The sequence below is a fragment of the Poecilia latipinna genome, unplaced genomic scaffold, assembly GCF_001443285.1.
Source record: "Poecilia latipinna isolate Pla-1442-1.1 unplaced genomic scaffold, P_latipinna-1.0 Scaffold550, whole genome shotgun sequence".
Classification (NCBI taxonomy): domain Eukaryota; kingdom Metazoa; phylum Chordata; class Actinopteri; order Cyprinodontiformes; family Poeciliidae; genus Poecilia; species Poecilia latipinna.
This window is the reverse complement of record NW_015113166.1, coordinates 139314-148247: the sequence shown is the minus strand read 5'-3', so window position 1 is coordinate 148247 and position 8934 is coordinate 139314. Positions and strand designations below refer to the sequence as shown.

The window sequence follows — 8934 nt, the reverse complement described above, 5'->3', positions numbered from 1 at the left end:
TTCCCCAAAAAACAAAATGCCCCGGAATTTAGGGAAAATAAAAAAAAAAAAAATTGATGAAAAATTTTTAAAAAAAAAAAAAAAAAAAAAAAAAAAAAGTTTATGTAAATAATGCAAAGAAAAACTGAAAGTAAATCCACATTTTATGTTTTTAGCCAATTTGGTTCCTGTGTCGTCTCATTCCACGGATCTTAAAGTGGAATCAGAAGGATCTACAGTCAGCATAAGACGGTCAAAGCTTCAAACATCACAAAAAAATCTGCCTCAATTTGGGATTTGTAACTGGCAAATATGTACAGAGGAGTGTGTAGTTTAGATGAATACCGACAGTAATACAGGCCACAAAATAAACAAATACAAGAAAGCCAACTTTACTGCATGTGTGAGGAAAGTAAACTCAAGTCGGAAGGTTGACGTGATTAGAGAAAGAAGAGAGGGGAAGAAAATAGAGTGCACGTCATAAAAGCTTTCTGGAGAAGAGCGTTATCATGCAAAGCTCCGTCTCTGATCACTCATGTGTTTGCATTCAAAGTAGGCCCAAACTGCTCCGAGGGTGACGGCAAGGTTTCACAGCAGCACAGAGCATTTACATATTTATTCCCCCAACAGTATTCTGCTTGCAAAAGCACATTTGAATTTTTTATGTTTTTTAAAACATTTTTGTTATTTATTGATTGATTCAAGGCCCATAAGCATAAAAGAATTTCATAAAAATGTGTTTTTCTTTTTTTGTCGCTTTCTGAAGGCCTTTCAACCAGCTCACGTCGTACAGTATAGTAAAAACAAATACTCCCGTCCGTCTTGGCGAAATCCCTTCGGAGACACTCCCGGGAACACAATGAAACCCTTCAGACTAATAATCTGTTGTTCGGATGTGGCCTCACACCCGAAAATTCCTCGCACACGCATCTTTCACAGTCTGCAGGCTGCTCAGTCGGTCCGGAGCAGAGTCAGAAAGGAGGAGATGGAAAAAAGAGGAGGAGGAGGCGGAGGGGGGGTGCTCCATCTGTGCAGGGGAAGTTGGGTGCCTGGCAGACTTTTCTGGCCACTCGGCCATCCACCCGTCCCCCATCGGTATCGCAAAACCCCATCGTTGCCTTAGCAACCCCTGTGTTTACCTCGTGTTCACCCCTTCTCTTTAGCGTGGCGTTTTCACCCTGCCTCCCCTCGGTGAGTGGAACGGAAGTGTGGCTGGCACGCACGGTTGTTGTTTGATACAGTCGGCCGCATGATGCCCGAATGGCTGCTCGGCTGCCATGCACACACACACACACACACACTGATGCACACACACACATGCATGCAGGCAGCTTGTGCTGACTTCATACTCTGGAACTTGTTCAGCAGCAAGCTCTTTCACAGGGTTAAAAAAAGGTGAAAAAAAAACGAACAAAAACTGATAAGAAGGGTGAATGTGGTGACTGCTGTAGTATGCCTCAAGTTATTCTTCTAAAAATTACATTATTAACTTTGTCAGATTGTGGTTCTGGCAGTGTGGAGAACATCTCTTAAACATTTGGGGATTTTATATTGTCCACAGAATCTGGTGTACGCTTCGTAACACAGGCTGTAGTTTTGAAACGTCTAAACCTGCAGTAGGGAATTGTATAAGTTTTCTTTAAGATGCAAATAGTTAAAGATATTAAACATTGATATTAAACACTGATGGCTAACATTTCGCAATGATTAATGTAGTGTTTGCAAACACTACTGATTTCAAGCCTGGGTTGCCACAACCAATAAAAACTAATATAGATCTATTTCATAAAGACAACTAAATATGTTCTCTAAAATGCCAGTAACCACAAATAAAAGAAAAAAAAAACTAAAATACAACGTAATTCATCAAAGATTCTACAGTACCAAAAAAGTCAAGACAGTGATCTGTAACGTGTTCCTGCTTTCAGTTCTAGGTACTTTCATCAAACCTCATTAAGATAAATCAATACCTTTGTTCAACAATTCGTAATTTACTAGAGTTTTTACTATTGTAATGATGGCAGCAGTAATTTTGACACATTGTGTTTCAACACTAAGTGACATAGTGTTGAGCATTGGCGGTCCTTTTCATAAATTTGAGTTAGAGCAGATTGGTATGGGCACGGATCAGTGTGTTTAATGCTACTCTTGGCAGCGGCGGTGTGAGTGTTGTTACTGGGAGCATTCTGCAAAGGTTTATGTACTTCGCATAGCTGAAAGACGAGATGTGCGATTGTCTCAATGTCACCGAAAAACTGTTCCTATACAACTTTAAACTCGGCTGAAAGTCTTAATTAGCTTAAATTCTCTGGCAACCTGATCCCTAACACAATCCCAACATTGAAAGCAACTCAATGTTGCTTCTAAACTGTAATCCCAGTTTTAATCCTTGATATTACAAGCTTTAGATTTTAGGCTTCGACTACGAGGAAGAGGCCGGTTGAAAGAGATGCGATCCCCAGGCTGCTTCATTGGTAATTCATCAGCGCTTTGAAGACTTTTCGAGACATTTGCTCAGACAGACAGAAAAGCTGGGAAGGATGCATGCGGATTCACACCTTGCACCCTGGATCATAAATTACCTCATGGGCAGAATGTCTGACTGAGTGACTGCACATAAGAGACTCTATTACACAGCACCGCAGCGCCACTGGGGATTGTACTTTACCGTGTTCTTTTCACATCACCCTTCACAACTCATAGATGTGCCTTATGCAGCTGTCAGACAACACCGCCGCAGAGGTGTGTTTTAGGGTGGACAGGGGGCCTGGTGGGTGGTTTAAAGACCTGTGGCTGGAAGCATCAAAGAAAGCCGATCGCACACAGGATCGTACATAGATTGAGACAACTCCTCTTATGGATGCCGATGTAGGGTTTGTACATCAAGCTAATGTAACAGATTGAATCTGAGCTTGGTTTGCATACGCCTTTCCAGTCTGCGGTTGCCAACTCTCTGATCTATGCCGCCGCATGACAACGGGGCAAAGTTAAAAGGAAAGTTTCTTGACAGCTGCACAAGCAAGACGCGATAGAGGTGGAATCTCTTTCATTGCTGATGGGAAGGAACACGTGTGAAACTTTGGCTTCTTTCAAAGGACTCCTGCCTACCTCAAGATAACTCGGATTCCGAACAATATGCCCCGCTCGCTTTCCACAAAAGCAAAGGTGATCTTTCATTTTCATGATACAATTTGGTCTTCTAATGACATCTGTTACCATTTTATGCTGATGACATCAACACTGAATACAATTTTGTACCAGACTAAGAGGTTATTGAAATGGTTTTTCAAATTTCAGTAAAACGGAGGTAAGAATTGTAGATCAAGCTGAAATTCACTCGATTATTAGCCAAGCAATTCACCTTCTTTTGGACATCCATCAAGTCCAGTGCTGTCTTCTTCTACTCCAGTGGCAGACTATGATTACCTTTCGCCTACGTCTATGGATCACAAATTCTGATTGACAAGTTTGACCTTTGCTGATAGGGTCCTTATGCAAGAGGATAAGGTTTTATCCTCAAAGAATGTTTGTACATTATGGTGTAGATACTTTATTAATGCAGTTTTTTTTATTGTTTACATATGTCACAATAAAAGTAAAAAGTTTCTGTGATCTACTGACTCTTGAGTTAAATAAATTGATCATTCCTGGGTTGGCCCGGTCAACATTTCTTGCGATGTATTCTATTTTTTTAAGACAGGTACATTAAAAGGCAAAATATAAAAAAGCAAACATGCAATAAGTTGCTCCAGGAAAACTACAGGAAGTTCAGGTCAGAGATATATCAGAACTCCTCAGATACAAATCCTACTGAGAAACTCGGATGCATTGGATCAAACCAGAGGCCCCACTTATGGCCAACAAGAGCAGACGGACCTACTGCCAGCAGAACAAGAGTCCACATGAAACCTCACATTTATTATTTTTTTTATACTCTCAAGGTTATCAGTTTTTGACCCACACATTTACAGGCAGCTGGTTGAGCTGCAATGAAGCTAATAAAAGGTACGCGAGAGCCATGTAGAAAAGTACTTGTCACTGGAACACAATCTGATCATATAATATGAGAAGAAAAACATTTGCTTTATAAAAATAAAACTTTTGCTGCTGCTTACTTAGATTCCTTCATGCCCGTTTTTCTCATGTGGTTTGCAGACAGTCTCCACGGTGCATTTGCTTCAGATTCCCTTCAGCTAATATAGCGAGTAGAATGAAAGCAAATTGAAAATAAGAAACTCCCAAAATGTACCGTAGCTAGCACCAAGACAACAAGGGGAGGTAGCTGGATGTGAAGGAGGCTCGAGGAAAAGAGTCTCAGTTAAAACTCAGTATGGGGTTGAAAGTCTTTCATCACTGATCCGCTTCTGATTTCTGACTCTAAAACTTTATTGTTTCCATTTAACTGTCGTAAACCTAATCAATGTGATTCCAACTAATGTGCTTCCTTATTTGTGTGATTGGTAAATTCTTTGCCGCTGTGTCGTTTATGTTTTCCCCTTTTCTCATACCTTATAATCAACTTCCTTTCATGGGCTGAAAATTCAGTTCTCCATACAGAGTTTGTAGGCATCTCTCAGTTGATGAGTATTTACTTGCCGAAGTAATCAGAAAATAGGTTGAGCTGCTGTCAGTTGGAGCCTCTGCAAACATTCAGCTTGTCAAAGTAAATGGATTCTCATCAGAACCTACAGAGCATCTGCATAGTGTAGCATGATATTAAGTTTGTGGGGTCACAAACCACTGTGGGTAGCAGTGGTGTATATGTGTTTTGTCTGTACAAAACGTTTTGTTATGTGGCAGTTTGGCTTAAATTTTGTGTAAAATGCTACAGTAACAAGTGTGTAGGAAAGTGATGGTAGAGTAAAGACATCTTATGAAATTGACTCTAAGGCAAAGACTGAAATCTATCTGTTGACTTACGGTACAAAATATCATATTTGTTATTGTGCTTTTGCATAAAATGACCGATTTTGTTGTTTTAATTCCTTTTAGTCCAAACGAGAATATAGATTTTCCTCTCTTGCTATTCTAGTTTCTGCCTCTGCTCCATCTGTCAGTCAGCCTCATCCTTCTTTTCTTGGCCCATCCCTGGATGCATGCTGAGAGCTGCGACCTGCTCCTTTATCAACACAGAGCCAGGTGCACTCTTGGTGCTTCCTGTTTGCCCTTTATCAGCACAGGGTACAGAGATGTAAGTATATGGTCGGTGGGCGCATTTGTCCAACATGATGGAAGATCATATTTAAATTTTTTTCCCCCCCTGTGTGTGTGTGTGTGTGTGTGCGCGTGTGTGTGTGTGTGTGTGTGTGATTGAGCAGGAGCAGATTGTGAAAGCGTGAACGTGAATATGTGCACATTTCGATTCTGGCAACCGTGCGCATGAACCCAGGGATCAGATCCCAAGCCTCTCTCTGGGGACCCGGAGGGGGCCTTTCACTTCAAAGGGCCGCAAGAGCCTGCTGTGCCAGCATGGCCGCCAAGGTGGGGAAATCCTGTTTGTGTGTTCGGGGGCTGCCTTGGCACAACCAGAGGCTGAAACCAGAGCCTGGCATTTGCACAAACCGCCACCACCCATGCAGGTTAAAATCTTCGTCCGAGCTGCGATCCACGCTTCAGAGCCCGTTCGTTGAATAACGAATCTGAATTATAGAGGGGTTAACATTTTAGAAGGCTTTGATATGGAGATCCGAATGTTGTAAACAGAAAGACGAAGACGACAAAGAACAAAAAACACTGACTTTACAAGTATGAAATCAAAGAATGGGAAATGTTAAGTCTTGTGTCTGATGCAATGATACAATTTTAGCTACAATATTCAACATGGTGACCTCTGGCTGCGCTCAGAAAATGAGTGGCCCACTTCAAACTCCTCAGTGTAGTCAACGCAAGGTGAGGGGGGTGGGGGAAGCGAGGCCGCTGATTCAGGACTGAGAGGAAAAGAGAACACCTTTAAAATGTTTTGAAACGCGTTCAAGTTCATTAAGCTCGACTGATCACAAAGAAAATTGATCTGTGCCAGGAAAAAAAAGCTCTTCAATGCACTTTACCCTCCTTGAGGATTTGTTTGACAGATTTCTGCTTAGGGATTTAGTTTTAAAAGAATTCTGGCGAGGATGAAGAGTTTATAATGATGACGATGTAATAACTTCTCTCTCTTTTGCTAACCATGATATTATATTAAGTTGTACCAACCTAATGTAATTCAGACCGATTCGACTGGGTTAATATGGATTTATGAAGTGGTGGAATGGTTTAACATGACAGGGTTAGGTTTGACTCACCATCAAGGTCTAGTTTTAACCCCAAAAAATTGGCTATAATGGTTAATGTCAGATATCAGGGCCACCAGGGTTAAGATTAGCAACATATTATTTGTCATATCTTTGGATTCAAACATTTTTCTTATTTTCCTTTCAATTAAACAAAAAAATAATAATTCTTCAAATAAAGCAAACTTCTGTTGATAAAGAAAAAGAAAAAGTAAGCTGGTAAAATCTCAAGACATTTCAACATTTTTATTTAAAAGCTAATAACTCAGCTCTTACATCTGTACAGCTGTTTAATGGATGACAAAGGAAACAAATGAAAGTTTGTTTCGTCAGTTTAACGAAACAAACTTTCTAATGTGAACTAAAAGATTGAAGGGACATATAAAGTCAATGTCAGTCGTTGCCACTTAGTTAAAAATTGCAGTTCGTAAAAGAATGCCAAATTCCTTCCGACCATTTTGGAATGCTACAACTAAATGCTAATACTTAGCTAAAGCAGCTAGCTAGCATTTAGAAAGGGTTAAAGATGTAACCCTGCGGGTTGGAGATTTTATGACAACATGCCTTTCTGATGTTAATTTTATGACCAGTTCCATGATGAAAGATTCAATGTTAGCTTAACCACAAAGGATGTAGCAGGTGAAAAGCTAATGTTAGCTTCAGTCAAAGCCAGCAGGCTTAATGGCAATCATGATGGTGATCTGCAAAAAACTACAAGGATTTTCTTCACCCCAACTAACAGAGTAACAGTTTTTGACCAAACGTTTAGCAAAAAACCACCCCAGCAACATAAATGCAGCACTCGCATTAAAGAAGAATAATCCAGCAAACTTTACATTTATGCACACAAATATCAATATATTTGTGTGCATGTGCTAATATTCCACACCGTTTGTCTCATCCCAGTTTGACACTAGCAGTGACACTGGAAGAAGCCCTGAGAACAATTACTGAGAACAATTTCCAACACCTTAACAAAGAAAGCATAGTTGGGAATTACTGTAATATTTAAATAGAAGAAAGCAATGAGGCGATCAAGCCCCCTGCGGTGTATATTTATAGTATGACCCAGTAATGTCACGTAAAGGCTTGGAGCTGGAGTCGCTGTGAGGAGAGAAGCTGAACGTTTTTGGGCCAAAAAAAAATTTTTTTTTTTTTTTTTTTTTTAATATGGTAAATACAAAGGCAACAGTTACCAGAATCAAATATACTGGGAAAAAAAGGGGAGATGATGTGAATTTTCTGACTTAAATGAGGTCTCTTCCAGATTATTACAATTTTATCACCACAGGGGTCAATTGGGATGTACTATAAATCCAGTCTCCCATTTTCAATCTGTCCCCTTGCCGTCATAAATATGCAAAGCATATGAGAACACTCAAGGCAAAACGCAGAAAATGAATCTTTTTCTAATTTCTTCTTAGCCTTAGTCCTGCTTTGCATCTTTCACCCCACATTGTACCTAGTCCTCGACTTAATCTAGGAGACGAACGTTATCAACTGTTTGTTAAGAAATAAATAAAAACGAAACTCTTCGGAGAGATAAAATCAGCATCAGGTAGGTAGAAACACAGCTTTGCACACACACATCAAACTTTTTGGTTTTCCATGTCCAATTTAAACCGGACATGATGCTTTTCTAAAGAAGGAGAAAGAAAACTGGTCAGATTTGGAAGGAAGAAAGATGGAGGTAAATACAAGATGTTTCTGGAGTTTAACCTTCCAGAATAATGATGACTCTAGATTACAGTGCAGCCCCTTTCCTCAAATAAGCAATTCCAAGCTTGTATGTTTACATTGTTATTGCGAATTCAATATTTCTTGAACATTTGCAAAAAAAAGAGAAAAAAAGTAATCCACAGAATTTTAGTTTGAAGAATAAAAATATAAACGCCTACCACACTAGCTAAAATAAATCTTAGATGATACATGGAATAAGTAATTTAGACACAAACACATGAATCAATACCTTACTTAAGGTTATATAAGAACATGTTCTTTTCTTAAAGATATTTTTATAGTGTTTATGATTCAGTCTGATAAACACCAGGAGGTCAGAGCCTCGGTCATTCAAGAGTGACTAAGATCGAATTACAATGGATAAAATTGATTAACATTGTTTTGATCAATAATTCACAAAGACAGAGAACGTCATTTCAGCGACAGTCAGTGACCACAGTTTTCATTAATATCCAGAGGGCCCATCAGTACCAGTGTGGAACCTCAGAAGACATCAAGTTATCAGGAACCTTGTCAATCCCATAAAATATTCAGAGCTTCAGATGTACATGCAGCTGGAGAGAAATGGTTTTATTTTGCTGTTTTGTTTTTTATTTTTACTGCCAACAAATTTCTGCTTAGGTGAAACGTTGCCATGTAAAATTGGAATAAATTATCAAATTGCAAACAACAAACTTACAAGCAAGCTAAGAAAGTTCTGGCTTTTTGGTATCAAAGCAGTCTCTGTTTCAAGACTGCGAAACTAAAAATATTCTTCAGAATCTATATTTACAGCCAGAACAGAACATCCTCCATATACTGGACTGAAGTTCTTGAATAATTCAACAGATGAGTTATTTCCAACCTTCCTACTCAGACTTCTTTTTGTGTTTTTAGCAAAAAAATTTAAAATAAATACTTTGGTTTTTCGCATGAAACGAAATGGGAATTTCTCAATATTTAGTAG

General features: G+C 39.2%; 1 protein-coding gene and 1 long non-coding RNA gene across 2 annotated transcripts in view; one reads left to right on the top strand and one right to left on the bottom strand.

The window, feature by feature from the left end:
• Window positions 1–7372, top strand: part of LOC106952956 (uncharacterized) — a 15704-nt gene extending 8332 nt beyond the window's left edge. The window contains exons 2-3 of the long non-coding RNA XR_001426079.1: window positions 1408–1414; window positions 7363–7372. This is a non-coding gene — a long non-coding RNA (uncharacterized LOC106952956). The remainder of the gene's footprint in view (window positions 1–1407; window positions 1415–7362) is intronic.
• The window catches only part of LOC106952953 (protein FAM19A5-like), a 176389-nt gene that overhangs the window by 139262 nt on the left and 28193 nt on the right, over window positions 1–8934 (bottom strand). The window lies entirely within an intron of this gene.